The sequence below is a fragment of the Thalassophryne amazonica genome, chromosome 13 (genome assembly GCF_902500255.1).
Source record: "Thalassophryne amazonica chromosome 13, fThaAma1.1, whole genome shotgun sequence".
Lineage (NCBI taxonomy): Eukaryota > Metazoa > Chordata > Actinopteri > Batrachoidiformes > Batrachoididae > Thalassophryne > Thalassophryne amazonica.
In genome coordinates this window covers 53,301,962-53,320,137 of record NC_047115.1, presented here as the reverse complement: position 1 = coordinate 53,320,137, position 18,176 = coordinate 53,301,962, and positions in this window count along the sequence as shown.

Genomic DNA, 18,176 nt, shown 5'->3' with positions numbered 1-18,176 from the left:
CACCAGAGCAACCACAAATATATTCATACAAGATGCCATGCATCCGGAAAGTATTCATAGCACTTCACTTTTTCACAATTTGTTATATTACAGCCTTATTCCAAAATGGAATAAATTCTTTTCTCTCTCTCTCTCTCTCTCTCTCTCTCTCAAAATTCTACTCACAACATCCCACAATGACAACATGAAACAAGTTTGGTTGTTTTTTTTTCCAAATTTATTAAAAATAAAAAACCAAGAAATCACATGTACATAAGTATTCACACCCTTTATTCAATACATTGTTGATGCACCTTTGGGAACAGTTACAGCCTCAAGTCTTATTGAATATGATGCCACAAGCTTGGTGCACCTATCTTTGGGCAGTTTTGTCCATTCCTCTTTGTAGCACCTCTCAAGCTCCATCAGGTTGGATGGGGAGCGTCAGTGCACAGCCAATTTCAGATCTCCAGAGATGTTCAATCAGATTCAGGTCTGGGCTCTGGCTGGGTCACTCAAACAGATTCACAGAGTTATCTTGAAGCTACTCCTTTGATATCTTGGCTGTGTGCTTAAGGTCATTGTCCTGCTGAGAGATGAACCGTCGCCCCAGTCTGAGGTCAAAAGCGTTCTGGAACAGGTTTTCATCCAGGATGTCTCTGTACGTTGCTGCATTCTTCATTCCCTCAATCCTGACGCATCTCCCAGTTCCTGCCACTGAAAAACATCCCCACAGCATGATGCTGCCACCACCATGCTTCACTGTAGGGATGGTGCCTACTTTCCATCAAACATGATGCCTGGCTTTCATGCCAAAGAGTTCAATCTTTGTCTCATCAGACCAGAGAATTTTGTTTCTCATGGTCTGAGAGTCCTTCAGATTTGGCAAACTGTCATTTGTCTTTTACTAAGGAGTGGCTTTTTTCTGGCCACTCTACCATACAGGCCTGATTGGTGGATTGCTGAAGACATGGTTGTCTGTCTGTAAGGTTCTCCTCTCTCCACAGAGGAATGCTGGAGCTCTAACAGAGGGACCATCAGGTTCTTGGTCACCTCCCTGACTAAGTTCCTTCTCCCCCAATCACTCAGTTTAGATGGGTAGCCAGCTCTTGGAAGATATGAACCTCTTCCATTTCAGCATGATAGAGGCCACTGTGCTCATTGGGACCTTCAAAGCAGCAGAAACGTTTCTGTTCCCTTCCCCAAATTTGCATCTCAAGACAATCTCCTGTGCTGAGGTCTACAGACAGTTCCTTTGACTTCATGCTTGGTTTGTGCTCTGACATGCACTGTCAACTGTGAGACCTTATATGTAGACAGGTGTGTGCCTTTCCAAATCATGTCCAATCAACTGAATTTACCCCAGGTGGACTCCAATTAAGCTGTAGAAACATCTCAAAGATGATCAGTGGAATTAGCATGCACCTGAGCTCAATTTTAAGCTTCATGGCAAAGGCTGTGAATACTTAGGTACACATGATTTCTTAGCATTTTTATTTTTAATATATTTGCAAAAATATAAAAAAGTTTCACATTATTATTATTATGGGGTATTGTGTGTAGAATTTTGAAGAAAAAAATATGAATTTCATCAATTTTGGAATAAGTCTATAGCATAAGAAAATGTGGAAATAGTGAAGCGCTGTGAGTACTTTCTGGATGCACGGTATTATTCATATAAATCATCAACAGCCCGTGTCAGTCTCACTGTGCAGTGTGGAATGATAACAGTCATCACTCAGTACTGCCATGGTGATTGGTGGATGGTTTCATCCATCCATCCATTTTCTTTTGCTTTATCCGGAGTCAGGTCGCGGGGGCAGCAGCTCAAGCAAAGCCGCCCAGACCTCCCGATCCACACACACCTCCCCCAGCTCCTCCGGGGGAACCCCAAGGCGTTCCCAAGCCAGCCAAGAGTTGTAGTCCCTCCAGCGTGTCCTGGGTCTTCCCCGGGGCCTCCTCCCAATGGGACGTGCCCGGAACACCTCTCCAGCGAGGCGTCCAGGGGGCATCTGGAAAAGATGCCTGAGCCACCTCAACTGACACCTTTTGGCGTGGAGGAGCAGCGGCTCGACTCCGAGCTCCTCCTGAGTGACCGAGCTCCTCACCCTATCTCTAAGGGAGCGCCCAGCCACCCTGCGGAGGAAACTCATCTCGGCTGCTTGTACTCGCGATCTCGTTCTTTCGGTCATGAGCCAAATCTCATGACCATAGGTGAGGGTTGGAATGCAGATTGATCGGTAAATCGAGAGCTTTGCCCCTCTACTCAGCTCTTTCTTCACCACAACGGTCCGATACACCGACCGCATCACTGCAGATGCTGCAGCGATCCGTCTATCGATCTCACGCTCCATCCGTCCCTCACTCGTGAACAAGACCCCGAGATACTTAAACTCTTCCACTTGAGGCAAGGACACTCCACCGACCTGAAGTGGTCAGAGCACCTTTTTCCAGTTGAGAACCATGGCCTTGGATTTGGAGGTGCTGATTTTCATCCCTGATGCTTCACACTCAGCTGCAAACCGCTCCAGTGCATGCTGAAGGTCCTGATTTGACGAAGCCAACAGAACCACATCATCCGCTCATCACTAATTGAAGAAAATAAGAACAACCCCAGGTTTCTTTTCAGCACTGTAGCCAGGCTGACAAAGAGTCAGAGCTCTATTGAGCCGAGTATTCCTTTAACTTTAACTAGTAATGACTTCATGACTTTCTTTGCTAATAAAATTTTAACTATTAGAGAAAAAATTACTCATAACCATCCCAAAGACGTATCGTTATCTTTGGCTGCTTTCAGTGATGCCGGTATTTGGTTAGACTCTTTCTCTCAGATTGTTCTGTCTGAGTTATTTTCATTAGTTATTTCATCCAAACCATCAACATGTTTATTAGACCCCATTCCTACCAGGCTGCTCAAGGAAGCCCTACCATTATTTAATGCTTCGATCTTAAATATGATCAATCTATCTTTATTAGTTGGGTATGTACCACAGGCTTTTAAGGTGGCAGTAATTAAACCATTACTTAAAAAGCCATCACTTGACCCAGCTATCTTAGCTAATTATAGGCCAATCTCCAACCTTCCTTTTCTCTCAAAAATTCTTGAAAGGGTAGCTGTAAAACAGCTAACTGATCATCTGCAGAGGAATGGTCTATTTGAAGAGTTTCAGTCAGGTTTTAGAATTCATCATAGTACAGAAACAGCATTAGTGAAGGTTACAAATGATCTTCTTATGGCCTCAGACAGTGGACTCATCTCTGTGCTTGTTCTGTTAGACCTCAGTGCTGCTTTTGCTACTGTTGACCATAAAATTTTATTACAGAGATTAGAGCATGCCATAGGTATTAAAGGCACTGCACTGCGGTGGTTTGAATCATATTTATCTAATAGATTACAATTTGTTCATGTAAATGGGGAATCTTCTTCACAGACTAAGGTTAATTATGGAGTTCCACAAGGTTCTGTGCTAGGACCAATTTTATTCACTTTATACATGCTTCCCTTAGGCAGTATTATTAGACGGCATTGCTTAAATTTTCATTGTTACGCAGATGATACCCAGCTTTATCTATCCATGAAGCCAGAGGACACACACCAATTAGCTAAACTGCAGGATCGTCTTACAGACATAAAGACATGGATGACCTCTAATTTCCTGCTTTTAAACTCAGATAAAACTGAAGTTATTGTACTTGGCCCCACAAATCTTAGAAACATGGTGTCTTACTCTGGATGGCATTACCCTGACCTCTAGTAATACTGTGAGAAATCTTGGAGTCATTTTTGATCAGGATATGTCATTCACAGCGCATATTAAACAAATATGTAGGACTGCTTTTTTGCATTTACGCAATATCTTGTCTCAGAGTGATGCTGAAAAACTAATTCATGCATTTATTTCCTCTAGGCTGCACTATTGTAATTCATTATTATCAGGTTGTCCTAAATGTTCCCTGAAAAGCCTTCAGTTAATTCAAAATGCTGCAGCTAGAGTACTAACGAGGACTAGAAGGAGAGAGCATATCTCACCCATATTGGCCTCTCTTCATTGGCTTCCTGTTAATTCTAGAATAGAATTTAAAATTATTCTTCTTACTTATAAGGTTTTGAATAATCAGGTCCCATCTTATCTTAGGGACCTCATAGTACCATATTACCCCAATAGAGCGCTTCGCTCTCAGACTGCAGGCTTACTTGTAGTTCCTAGGGTTTGTAAGAGTAGAATGGGAGGCAGAGCCTTCAGCTTTCAGGCTCCTCTCCTGTGGAACCAGCTCCCAATTCGGATCAGGGAGACAGACACCCTCTCTACTTTTAAGATTAGGCTTAAAACTTTCCTTTTTGCTAAAGCTTATAGTTAGGGCTGGATCAGGTGACCCTGAACCATCCCTTAGTTATGCTGCTATAGACTTAGACTGCTGGGGGGTTCCCATGATGCACTGAGTGTTTCTTTCTCTTTTTGCTCTGTATGCACCACTCTGCATTTAATCATTAGTGATTGATCTCTGCTCCCCTCCACAGCATGTCTTTTTCCTGGTTCTCTCACTCAGCCCCAACCAGTCCCAGCAGAAGACTGCCCCTCCCTGATCATGGTTCTGCTGGAGGTTTCTTCCTGTTAAAAGGGAGTTTTTCCTTCCCACTGTCGCCACGTGCTTGCTCACAGGGGGTCGTTTTGACCGTTGGGGTTTTTCCGTAATTATTGTATGGCTTTGCCTTACAATATAAAGCGCCTTGGGGCAACTGTTTGTTGTGATTTGGCGCTATATAAATAAAATTGATTTGATTTGATTTGATCCGCAAACAGCAGAGACAAGATTCTGTGGTTCCCAAACCAGACCCCCTCTACACCCTGGCTGCGCCTAGAAATTCTGTCCATAAAAATAATGAACAGAACCGGTGATAAAGGGCAGCCCTGGCGGAGGCCAACGTGCACTGGAAACAGGTTTGACTTACTACCGGCAATGCGAACCAAGCTCCTGCTGCGGTCGTACAGGGACTGGATAGCCCGTAGAAAAGGACCCCGGAGCCAATACTCCTGGAGCACCCCCCACAGGGGCCCCCGAGGGACACGGTCGAACGCCTTCTCCAGATCCACAAAACACATGTGGACTGGTTGGGCGAACTCCCATGAACCCTCGAGCACCCAATGGAGCGTGTAGAGCTGGTCCAGCGTGCCGCGACCAGGGCAAAAACCACACTGCTCCTCCTGAATCTGAGGTTCGACCATCGGTCAAATTCTCCTCTCCAGTACTCTGGAATAGACCTTACCGGGGAGGCTGAGGAGTGTGATCCCCCTATAGTTGGAACACACCCTCCGGTCCCCCTTCTTAAACAGAGGGACCACCACCCCAGTCTGCCAATCCAGAGGCACTGCTTCCGCCTCCCGAGGCGTCGGATGATTTGCCAGAATCTCTTCAAGGCCGAACAATAGTCCTCCTCCATGGCCTCCCCGAACTCCTCCCAGACCCGGGTTTTTGACTCTGCAACCGCATGGACTGCGGCACGCTGGGCCTGCCGGTACCTGTCAGCTGCCTCCGGGGTCCCACCTACCAACAAAAATAAGTACGACTCCTTCTTCAGCTTGACGGCATCCCTTACTTCCAGCGTCCACCACCGGGTTCGGGGATTGCCGCTGCTACAGGCACCAGAGACCTTGTGACCACAGCTACGAGCCACATCGACAAACGAGGTGGAGAACATGGTCCACTCGGACTCCATGTCTCCAACCTCCCCCGGGATCTGGGAGAAGCTCTCCCGGAGGTGGGAGTTGAAGACCTCGCTGACAGAGGGTTCCGCCAGTTGTTCCCAGCAGACCCTCACGATACGTTTGGGCCTGCCAGGTCTGACCGGCCTCCTCCCCTCCCAGTGGATCCAACTCACCACCAGGTGGTGATCAGTCGACAGCTCTGCCCCTCTCTTCAATCGAGTGTCCAAGACATGTGGCCGAAGGTCAGATGATACGACTACAAAGTTGATCATCAACCTCCGGCTCAGGGTGTCCTGGTGCCACGTGCACTTATGGACACCCTTGTGCTTGAACATGGTGTTCGTGATGGACAAACTGTGACTAGCACAGAAGTCCAACAACTGACCACCACTGGGGTTCAGATCGGGGAGGCCATGCTTCCCGATCACCCCCTCCAGGTCTCACTGTCGCCGCCCACGTGGGTGTTGAAATCCCCCAGGAGAACAATGGAGTCCCCAGTTGGAGCGCTATCTAGTACCCCTCCCAGGGACTCCAAGAAGGTCGGGTACTCTGCACTGCCGCTCGGCCCATAGGCCGAGACAACGGTGAGAGACCTGTCCCTGACCTGAAGGCGTAGGGACGCAACCCTCTCGTTCGCTGGAGTGAACTCCAACACATGGCGACTGAGCTGGGGAGCAATAAGCAATGCGACCCCAGCTCTCCGCCTCTCCCTGTGGGCAACGCCAGAAAAATGAAGCGTCCAGCCCCTCTGCAGGAGGTGCGTACCAGAGCCCAAACTGTGCGTGGAGGTGAGCCCGACTATCTATAGTCGGTATCTCTGAACCTCCCGAACAAGCTCAGGCTCCTTCCCCCCCCATCGAGGTGACATTCCACATCCAAACAACCAGGGGCTGTGAGCATGGACTGGGCCGCAAGGCCACCCGCCCTCGACCGGCACCCAATCCTCTCTGTACCCGACCCCCATGGCCCCCTCTGCAAGTGGTGAACCCACAGGAGGGCGGGCCCACATCGCTCTTTCGGGCTGAGCCCGGCCGGGCCCCATGGGCTAAGGCCTGACCACCAGGCGCTGGCGCACGAGCCCCAACCCCAGGCCTGGCTCCAGGGTGGGGCCTTGGCTCCGCCATACCGGGCGACGTCTCGGTCCTTGATTTTTTACTGGTCATGGAGGTTCTAAACTGCCCTTAGTCTGACCCATCACCTAGGACCTGTTTGCCTTGGGAGACCCGACAAGTGGCACAAAGCCCCTGACAACATAGCTCCTAGGATCATCCGGGTACGCAAACTCCCCCACCACGATAAGGTGGCAGCTACAGGGGGAGTGGATGGTTTCACATCTCTTCAAATGGACACCAAGTCTGTTTCTGATGTATGGTGCCTGTGATATGATCTTCCTGCCAGCCAATCAGGTAGCAACTAGCACAAAAAATAAATGAGGTTTTTGTCATCATCATCATCTTTTTTCCTCCTATTTATAGACAGTCCAGGTGCACAGACAGAGAGACAATTTGAAAACAAACTCCCCACCCCCACCCTTGTTAGAGTAATGGTCCACTGTTAAAGAAAGTTTAAAGACTTTTTTTAAAAATGTAAGAATATTAATAATAAATAGAAGCACTCAGAGAGTGCAAACCTCCGCCAAGGTCATGGGGTCATTGACGCCATAACATCTACACGCCGTGGAATCATTGAACCTAAAAAAGTCTAACAATAATGTTTACTCAGTAGTAAAAAAAGTTTCATCTGCTGTGACTGGATAGCATGTATCCTTAGCGCTTGGCATCACAGTTTATTGCAACTTGCACCTTTCCCAGAAGCTACTGTCATCTGAGCACTGATATTGAATGTGCTTATAAACAAAAACAAATAAGAGACAAAATTCAATTTATTATTCAACTAAACTGCAAATATACAATCTTTTTAATATTTATGAAACACTTCTCTAAACAAGGTCATAGGGTCACTGACCCTAAAGAGATTCCCTCCTTGGCACAGTGATCTATTCAACAATTCAGTGTTACAACCAAAACTATGATACATACACTTTTCTTTCCTTTATATTTGACATCCTTGACCATGAAAACATACCACAAGAACTTGGAATCACTTTTATGTCTTTATTAGTTCAAAAGTTATTGTATAAAAACAATTTTTTGGTAATGGCGGTTTTCTTCTGGATCTAGCTCCATAACATTTGAAGCTACATCAAATCTGATGACACCTTACTGAATCAGTACAGATTCAGCTACAACTTTGGTGTTAGTTGTGCATCTCTAGCTTCATTTGTCACCTCATACTGACACATTTTCTCTTTTCCCTATATTTTTGCATATTCTGGATCACCAGATCCGGAATCCGGATGCGATCATCACCAAACTTTGTTGTTTGATAGAACATTTGACTATGTTACACCCTAATTTTTTTCAAGCCTTTCTGCCTTGTTTTTGTGGAGTTAGAAACTAGAATGTCAAAATTCCCCCTATCCCGCAATGGTGAAGAATCCTTTAAAAAATTCCTGGATCCGGATCGTGATCCGGATCACCACTAAAATTTAATCACTTGTTCCTCTTGTCATTTCCAACCACTCCACAAAATTTCATCAAAATCCGTTCAAAACTTTTTGAGTTATCCTGCTGAAAAACAGACAAACAAACAAACACGACCAAAAACATAACCTCCTTGGCGGTGGTAATGACAATGAATGTATTTTACCAACTAAAACATTGTTCAGTCACTATTCCTTTGAGTGCCCCAGTTTTACTACTACAGTTCTGCATTAACTGGAATTGATGAGGCATTTTTGTTTACTTAATTAAAAACTAGAAGCACTCAGAGAGTGCAAACCTCCGCCAAGGCCATGGGGTCACTGACGCCATAACATCTACACGCCGTGGAATCATTGAACCTAAAAAAGTCTAACAATGATGTTTGCTCAGTAGTAAAAACAAGTTTAATCTGCTGTGACTGGATAGCATGTATCCTTAGCACTTGGCATCACAGTTTATTGCAACTTGCACCCCAGAAGCTACTGTCATCTGAGCACTGATATTGATATTGCATGTGCTTATAGACAAAAACAAATAAGAGACAAAATTCAATTTATTATTCAACTAAACCGCAAATATATGAATTTTTTTACATTTATGAAACACTTCTCTAAACAAGGCCATAGGGTCACTGACCCTAAAGAGATTCCCTCCTTGGCACAGTGATCTATTCAACAATTCAGTGTTACAACCAAAACTATGATACATACACTTTTCTTTCCTTTATAGTTGACATCCTTGACCATGAAAACATACCACTAGAACTTGGAGTCACTTTTATGTCTTTATTAGTTCAAAAGTTATTGTATAAAAATGATTTTTCGGTAATGGCGGTTTTCTTCTGGATCTAGCTCCATAACATTTGAAGCTACATTAAATCTGATGACACCTTACTGAATCAGTACAGATTCAGCTACAATTTGGTGTTAGTTGTGCATCTCTAGCTTCATTTGTCACCTCACACTGACACATTTTCTATTTTTTCCCTATATTTTTTGCATATTCTGGATCACCAGATCTGGAATCCGGATCCGATCATCACCAAACGTTGTTGCTTGCTAGAACATTTGACTATGTTACACCCTAATTTTTTCAAGCCTTTCTGCCTTGTTTTTGTGGAGTTAGAAACTAGAGTGTCAAAATTCCCCCTATCCCGCAATGGTGAAGAATCTTTAAAAAGATTCCTGGATCTGGATCGTGATCCGGATCACCACTAAAATTTAATCACTTGTTCCTCTTGTGATTTCCAACCACTCCACAAAATTTCATCAAAATCCGTTCAAAACCTTTTGAGTTATCCTGCTGACAGGCAGACAAACAAACAAACGCGACCGAAAACATAACCTTGGCGGAGGTAAAAAGAAATTAATGAATACGAGGTCTGTGAGAAAAGTAACGGACCTTTTTATTTTTTTCAAAAACTATATGGATTTGAATCGCGTGCGATTACATCAGACAAGCTTGAACCCTCGTGCGCATGCGTGAGTTTTTTCACGCCTGTCGGTTATGTCATTCGCCTATGGGCAGGCTTTGAGTGAGGAGTGGTCCACCCCTCCCGTCGGAATCCCTTTGTCTGACAACTTCCTGAGAGACTGGCGCTTTGCTTTATCAACATTTTTTCAGAACCTGTGAGGCACATCGAAGTGGACACCATTCCAGAAATTCAGCTGGTTTTCGGTGAAAATTTTAACGGCTGATGAGAGATTATGGAGTGTTACTGTCGCTTTAAGGACTTCCCACGGAGTGGGATGTCGCGCCGCGCTCCGAGGCGCCATCGTCAGCCTGTTTTGAACTGAAAACCTCCTAATTTAAGCCTCTGTTGACCCAGGACGTCGTGAGACAACAGCGAACTTTTAGAAGAGGTCGGGATCAGCAGTTTATCCGGAAATTCCACTGTTAAAGGAGATTTTGTAATGAAAGACATGCGGACGGATTGGCACGTCCGCGGCATGCCATCACAGGAAAAACACCTCCGTTGGAAGCCTTAAGGACAAGTTGGAACATGTCCAGCTGTTAAACAATTTCTCAGATACTCACTCAACTGAAAGCCATCAAAAGCCGCCTGGTTTTTACAAATGGTTATCAGCACGGAGGTGTTTTTCCTGTGGCGGCCATAATCTCTCATCAGCCGTTAAAATTTTCATCAAAAACCAGCTGGATTTCTCGAATGGTGTCCACTTCGATGTGCCTCACAGGTTCTGAAAAATTTTGATAAAGCAATGCGCCAGTCTCTCAGGAAGTTGTCAGACAAAGGGATTCCGACGGGAGGGGTGGACCACTCCTCACTCAAAGCCTGCCCACAGGCGAATGACGTAACCGACAGGCGTGAAAAAACTCACGCATGCGCACGAGGGTTCAAGGTTGGCTGATGTAATCGCACGTGATTCAAATCCATATAGTTTTTGAAAAAAATAAAAAGGTCCGCTTCTTTTCTCACAGACCTCATACAAACTGTAAGAAGCAGCTTACACTGAGTGTATTTTTTTATTAATGCATGGCATAGCTGTTAAAGTGAAAAGTGTTTGCAATGGACTGACTTGAATGCGCTTTCTGCTCTGTGTAAGTGTTAATATTAAGGAAAGTACAAGTGTCGGATTGGGAATTGATATCAGCAGATACTCAAATAAGTCAGATCGGAATATGGGACAAAAAGCTTGATCAGGACATACCTCATTTCAATATGAAACCTCTGAGTGCTCTACTCACCTTTCATGATTTTTTTTAATTTGTGAGAAATCAGAATATAAACAATACAACCCCTGGCAAAAATTATGGAATCACTGGCCTCGGAGGATATTCATTCAGTTGTTTAATTTTGTAGAAAAAAGCAGATCACAGACATGACACAAAACTAAAGTCATTTCAAATGGCAACTTTCTGGCTTTAAGAAACACTATAAGAAATCAGGAAAAAAATTGTGGCAGTCAGTAACGGTTACTTTTTCAGACCAAGCAGAGGGAAAAAAAAATATGGACTCACTCGATTCTGAGGAATAAATTATGGAATCACCCTGTAAATTTTCATCCCCAAAACTAACACCTGCATCAAATCAGATCTGCTCTTTAGTCTGCATCTAAAAAGGAGTGATCACAACACGAGAGATGTCAATTGAAACAAAGGAGAGGATTATCAAACTCTTAAAAGAGAGTAAATCATCACGCAATGTTGCAAAAGATGTTGGTTGTTCACAGTCAGCTGTGTCTAAACTCTGGACCAAATACAACCAACATGGGAAGGTTGTTAAAGGCAAACATACTGGTAGACCAAGGAAGACATCAAAGCGTCAAGACAGAAAACTTAAAGCAATATGTCTGAAAAATCGAAAATGCACAACAAAACAAATGAGGAACGAATGGGAGGAAACTGGAGTCAATGTCTGTGACCGAACTGTAAGAAACCGCCTAAAGGAAATGGGATTTACATACAGAAAAGCTAAACAAAAGCCATCATTAACACCTAAACAGAAAAAAAAACAAGGTTACAATGGGCTAAGGAAAAGCAATCGTGGACTGTTGATGACTGGATTAAAGTCATATTCAGTGATGAATCTCGAATCTGCATTGGGCAAGGTGATGATGCTGGAACTTTTGTTTGGTGCCGTTCCAATGAGATTTATAAAGATGACTGCCTGAAGAGAACATGTAAATTTCCACAGTCATTGATGATATGGGGCTGCATGTCAAGTAAAGGCACTGGGGAGATGGGTGTCATTACATCATCAATAAATGCACAAGTTTACGTTGATATTTTGGACACTTTTCTTATCCCATCAATTGAAAGGATGTTTGGGGATCATGAAATCATTTTTCAAGATGATAATGCATCTTGCCATAGAGCAGAAACTGTGAAAACATTCCTTGCAAAAAAAACACATAGGGTCAATGTCATGGCCTGGAAGTAGTCCGGATCTTAATCCAATTGAAAATGTTTGGTGGAAGTTGAAGAAAATGGTCCATGACAAGACTCCAACCTGCAAAGCTGATCTGGCAACAGCAATCAGAGAAAGTTGGAGCCAGATTGATGAAGAGTACTGTTTGTCACTCATTAAGTCCATGCCTCAGAGACTGCAAGCTGTTATAAAAGCCCGACTTGTGCAACAAAATACTAGTTCTTTTGTTTTTCATGATTCCATATTTTTTTCCTCAGAATTGAGTGATTCCATATTTTTTTCCCTCTGCTTGGTCTAAAAAAGTAACGTTACTGACTGCCACAATTTTTTTTCTTGATTTCTTATAATGTTTCTTAAAGCCAGAAAGTTGCCATTTGAAATGACTTTAGTTTTGTGTCATGTCTGTGATCTGCTTTTTTCTACAAAATTAAACAACTGAATGAACATCCTCCGAGGCCGGTGATTCCATAATTTTTGCCAGGGGTTGTACTACAAATGAAACCACACCATTCACACAGAATGCTGCAAAAAGTTTTACCCAACCAGCTCAAACCTATAGAACATGATAGGGTGGAACGTAAGCTACACTTTGAGTCCTGTATCACAGGCTCGGATATCCCAGCCGTACAGTTCTTAGAGAGGCCCATTCACTTTTCTCTTTTCGGAGGCTAATCTCCATTCACCTGAAGCTGAAGGCAAATAAGTTCTCATTTACTGCAGCTAGTTGCTATGGCAACACCTCATGGGCTCCGTCAGTACTGACAGGCAAAGTGCTAAAATGCAAAAGCAATCAGCCTTATCTGTTTGCCGAAGATGTGATCTTGGTTTTGTTTAACAAATAAAGTGCTTAGGACAAAGACAGCATTCGAAGACAGAAACCCTATCAGAGAATATTTCCAAAGTTGTCCAAGTGATACCTTGACATTTGTGAACTTTTTTTTGACAACACTGATTTGTGGCAGTGGTCAAGATGTACATGCTGGCAGGATTCATTTGAAAGACTCATGTTGATCGATCGATCTATCTATCTATCTATATTCTTGTCCTGTGATTGGTGGTTTGAATGTCTCGTGACATTGATGATTCGTACCATTTGCCATTGTGTTCCACTTACCGTGAAATAGTATACAAGTAATGAATGTTTATGAGTTCAATGGTACGAATATTTCATGATGTGAAAGGTGGAACGTACCATTCAATGCGACGAAACCAAGATGATTTCTTGATCAACATTATAAGGAAACTTGGGCATTTATTTTTCAGACAAATAAAATAGCATGAACAGCAATGTGTACATTTTTAAGTCTGGTAGATTCATTCATAGCTGCATTTCAACAAGGAAAACAGACACCATCCCATTACTCCATCCCATTATGCTGTGAAAAAATCCTGCTGGGAACCCTGCTGTAGCGATGTTTTGTGAGGGAAACTCACAAGTCCCCGGCTGAATGCTACCACTTTGGAGTTTACACCGGTAGACTTGAGGGTCACCTCCCTGTGCCTTCGGGCTGTGGTAGGGGGAGGGGGGGCAGATTTCTGACTTCTGTCTTTGCTTATGCACCGAACAGCAGTTTGAAGTATCTGGCTTTCTCAGACTCTCTGACTGGAGTCCTGCAGGACACTCCAGTGAGGGACTCCATTGTTCTGTTGGGGGACGTCAACACACATGTGGGCAATGACAGAGACACCTGGAGAGGCGTGATTGGGAGGAACAGCCTCCCTGAACTACACCCGAGTGGTCGTTGTTATTGGACTTCTGTGCTAGTCATGGATTGTCCATAATGAACACCATGTTCAAACATAAGGATGCTCATAAGTGCACATGGCACCAGAGCATAATAGGCCGAACATTGATGATCAATTTTGTGATCATATCATCTGATCTGAGGCCATGTGTTGTGGACAGTCAGGTGAAGAGAGGGACAGAGCTGTCAACTGATCTCCATCTCGTGGTGAGTTGGACCAGAGTGTGGGGGAGGACTTTGGACAGCCCCAGTACAGTGGGGTAAAAAAGTATTTAGTCAGTCCCTGATTGTGCAAGTTCTCCTACTTAGAAAGATGAGAGAGGTCTGTAATTTTCATCATAGGTACACTTCAACTATGAGAGACAAAATGAGAAATAAATTCCAGGAAATCACACTGTAGGATTTTAAAAGAATTTATTTGTAAATTATAGTGGAAAATAAGTATTTGGTCAATAACAAAAGTTCAACTCAATACTTTGTAACATAATCTTTGTTGGCAATGACAGAGGTCAAATGTTTCCTGTAGGTCTTCACTAGGTTTTCACACACTGTAGCTGGTATTTTGGCCCATTCCTCCATGCAGATCTCTTCTTCTTCTTTAATATTTATTTCATTCATTTAAAAGAAAAACAGAAAAGCAAAAAACAAAAGCACCACAATACCAGAATGAAAAGGAGCAGAAAGAAGAACAAGTCTTATGATTTCTGCCCCTTTTAACAATACAATCTTTCAGTATACAGCATCATAGTCAACATTATTTAACAGATTGCATTTCTTTAACTTGTCACATACCACTGACCCATTTCATAATTATGACCATTAATTAATAGATTACATCACTGACAGGTTACATTTAAACTTAAGACACTCCAAACATTATTAACAGTTTACTTTTTTTTTTTTTTTTGACTTTCTTGCAGCCCACTGACTTACTTCATAGTTTCATACTTACTTAATACATCTAATTTAATATGTTTTTTAAATAATTTAAGCGACCTTAATTCTTTAATTTCTTTATTAAGATTGTTCCATAATTTGACACCATTTACTGCAATACTCCTTTCCTTTACTTTGGTTCTAAATCTTGGTTTTTAAAGACTTCTATTCCTTTCAATTTATAACTACTTACTCTTTTTTCAAACATATTTTGAATGTTTGTTGTAAAGTATTTTTATTAACTTGGTACATCGTTTGTAATATTTTCAAATCAACTAAATCATGAAATTTAAGTACCCTATACTTAATAAACAATGGATTAGATGAATCTCTAAACCACTGTTACTAATCACTTTTAAAGCTCTTTTCTGCAAAATAAATAAAGGTTGTATATAGGTTGTATATGTTGATCCCCAGATTTCTACACAGTAAGTTAAATATGGGACAATCAATGAATTGTACAATGTTAATAACCATAACTATTTAATGAATATTTTACTTTATGCAAAACAGCAATGGCTTTCGCTATTTTTCCTTTTATGTAATTTATGTGTGACTTCCATGTAAGATCTTCATCAATCATGACTCCTAAAAATTTCATTTCTTTTACCCTTTGTATATCCATTCCATCTATTTGTAATGACACATTATTTTCTTTCGCTCTATCATTAAACAATATGAAATTTGTCTTATTAATATTTAGTGACAATCTGTTTATATCAAACCAATGTTAACTTTTTCCAACTTTGTATTTATCACTTGTGCTACTTCCTGTATATCTGATCCAGAGTAAACAGCGTTGTATCATCAGCAAATAAAATGCTGCCAAGCACATTGGATACATTCACAAAATCATTGATATACAAAATAAACAGTTTGGGTCCAAGTACCGATCCTTGTGGTACTCCATAAATAATGTTACACAATTCTGATTTGGTATTATTTATCTGAACAAACTGTTTTCTATTTTCTAAGTAGCTTTTTACCCACTGATGTGCAACACCTCGTATTCCATATTGTTGTAACTTGTGGAGCAATCTTGAGTGGTCTATAACATCAAAAGCCTTTTTCAGGTCAATAAAAATACTTACAAAATAATCCTTATTATCTATTGTTGTTGATATTTTCTCTATTAGTTCCATAATTGCCATAGCTGTCGAATGTTTTGTTCTGAATCCATACTGAGCATTATTTAAAATATGATGTTTCTCAATAAATTTATCCAATCTTGTTACAAAAACTTTTTCCATAATTTTAGAAAACTGTGGAAGCAATGATACTGGCCTGTAATTAGAAAAATTATGTTTGTCTCCATTTTTATATAATGGGACTACCTTAGCAATTTTCATTTCATCTGGAAAAACCCCAGTTGACAGAGACAGATTACAAATATAAGTAAATGGTTCAATAACAATTTCTATTATACTTTTTACAGTCATCATGTCTAAATCTTCATGGTCAGTTGATCTTTTGCTTACACAGTTTTTTACAATATTTCTTATTTCATCTTTTTCCACATTGTCCAGGAAAATACTATTGACCGTATTTACCAATGTACATAATTTATCTTCTATTATTGGTTTATTTCCCACCAGACTTGACCCTACATTTGAAAAATAATCATTAAACCCATTTGCAACTTCTTTTATATCATATATCTCTTTATTTTCCTTAAAATAATTTGGAATAGTTTCTTTCGTTCCATCACTATCAATCACACTTTTTATAATTCCCCATGTTACCCTCATATTATCTTTACTCTTATTTAGTTTTTCACTGTAATAATCTTTTTTTTGTTTCCTAATTATTGTTAATAGTTTATTTTTATATTTTTTGTATTTATGTTCTGATTCCTTTGTTTGCAATTTTAAAAAGCACCTGTATAAATAGTTTTTCTTTGCACAAGCATTTTTTATTCCCTTTGTCAGCCATGGTTTATTTACTCTTTTCTTACTAATTTCAATTAATTTACAATTTTTATTGTATGATTTCATCAATATTTTCATAAATGAGTTATATGCTACATTAACATCACTGACATAAACTTCTTCCCAGTTTTGATTTTTAAGGTCATATTTTAATGCCTCTAAGGCTTTTACTGACTTATCTCTTTTAAAGTTTATATCAGTTTTTTTGTTGTACCTATTTTTATAGGTAAATATTGAAAAAATTGGTAAATGGTCGCTAATATCTGTCATGAAGATCCCATTCTTGATAATTTCATCTGTTCTGTTTGTAAATATATTATCAATTACCGTTGCACTTTGCGATGTAATTCTGGTTGGTTTTGTTATCAAGGGGAATAACCCCAAACTATACATTGTATTCACAAAATCACTTGATCTTTGGCAGCTGGAGCTTTCTATGTTAATATTAAAGTCCCCACACATAAAAAGCGTTTTGTTTTTAATTTGATGGAATAATTCAATTATTTTATCTGTAAATTTCACAACACAAGAATCTGGTGCTCTGTATACACAACTAACTAAAATATTCTTAGATGTTTCATGTACAAGTTCCACTGTTACAATTTCTATGACATCATTCATAATTGTCATTTCTTCAACAATTGTACACATCAGATCTGTTTTTGTATACAGAGCAATACCACCGCCTTTTTTATATCTTCTGTTTACAAAATACAGCTCATATCCCTCCATTTGAACTTCATCCATGAGATCATCTTTAAGCCAAGATTCAGTGATTGCAACAATACTAATCTATTTTTAAACTGATTTAAATAATCTTTTATTTGTGACATTTTACAATACAAGCTTCGACTGTTTATATGTATGAGTGACAGGGTATCTTCTGCAATTTTTTCACTATTCAGCTGTTCTACTGTATAATACTCACAACCAATCGTTTTTAAGTCAAATATACTTTCATCAATATTAGTGTCTATGTCATATATTTATCCTGTTTCCATGTTTGATCTGATTTTTTGTTGGTCCAATTACCAACAGATGTTATATTTGATTGTCTATTCAGGTCTGTATTTCGTAAGGTCCTCCATGTTTTTGATTTGTATACCGTTTGTTCCTTCTTTCACTCTAATCCACACCCTACAATTCCAGACCCATGTAGCAACAATATGTTTCTGTTTTCTTAGTAGTCTTGCTTCCCTAGCAATATCTGCATTTTTTTTTGTTAGATGCTCATTTATATAGACACTCGTTCCTTTCAAATTCTTTGCCTGTCTTAATAACTCATATTTATATTTTCTGCTTGTAAATCGTATAACAATGTTAGATAGTTTATTTTTTCTATCTTTAGTTGGAATAGTATAACAGTCTGATATTGTATCTTGATGGATGACAACACCTTTTTGATATAAAAAGTTTGAAACTTGTTGTTCCAATGATTGTCTTTCTTCAGG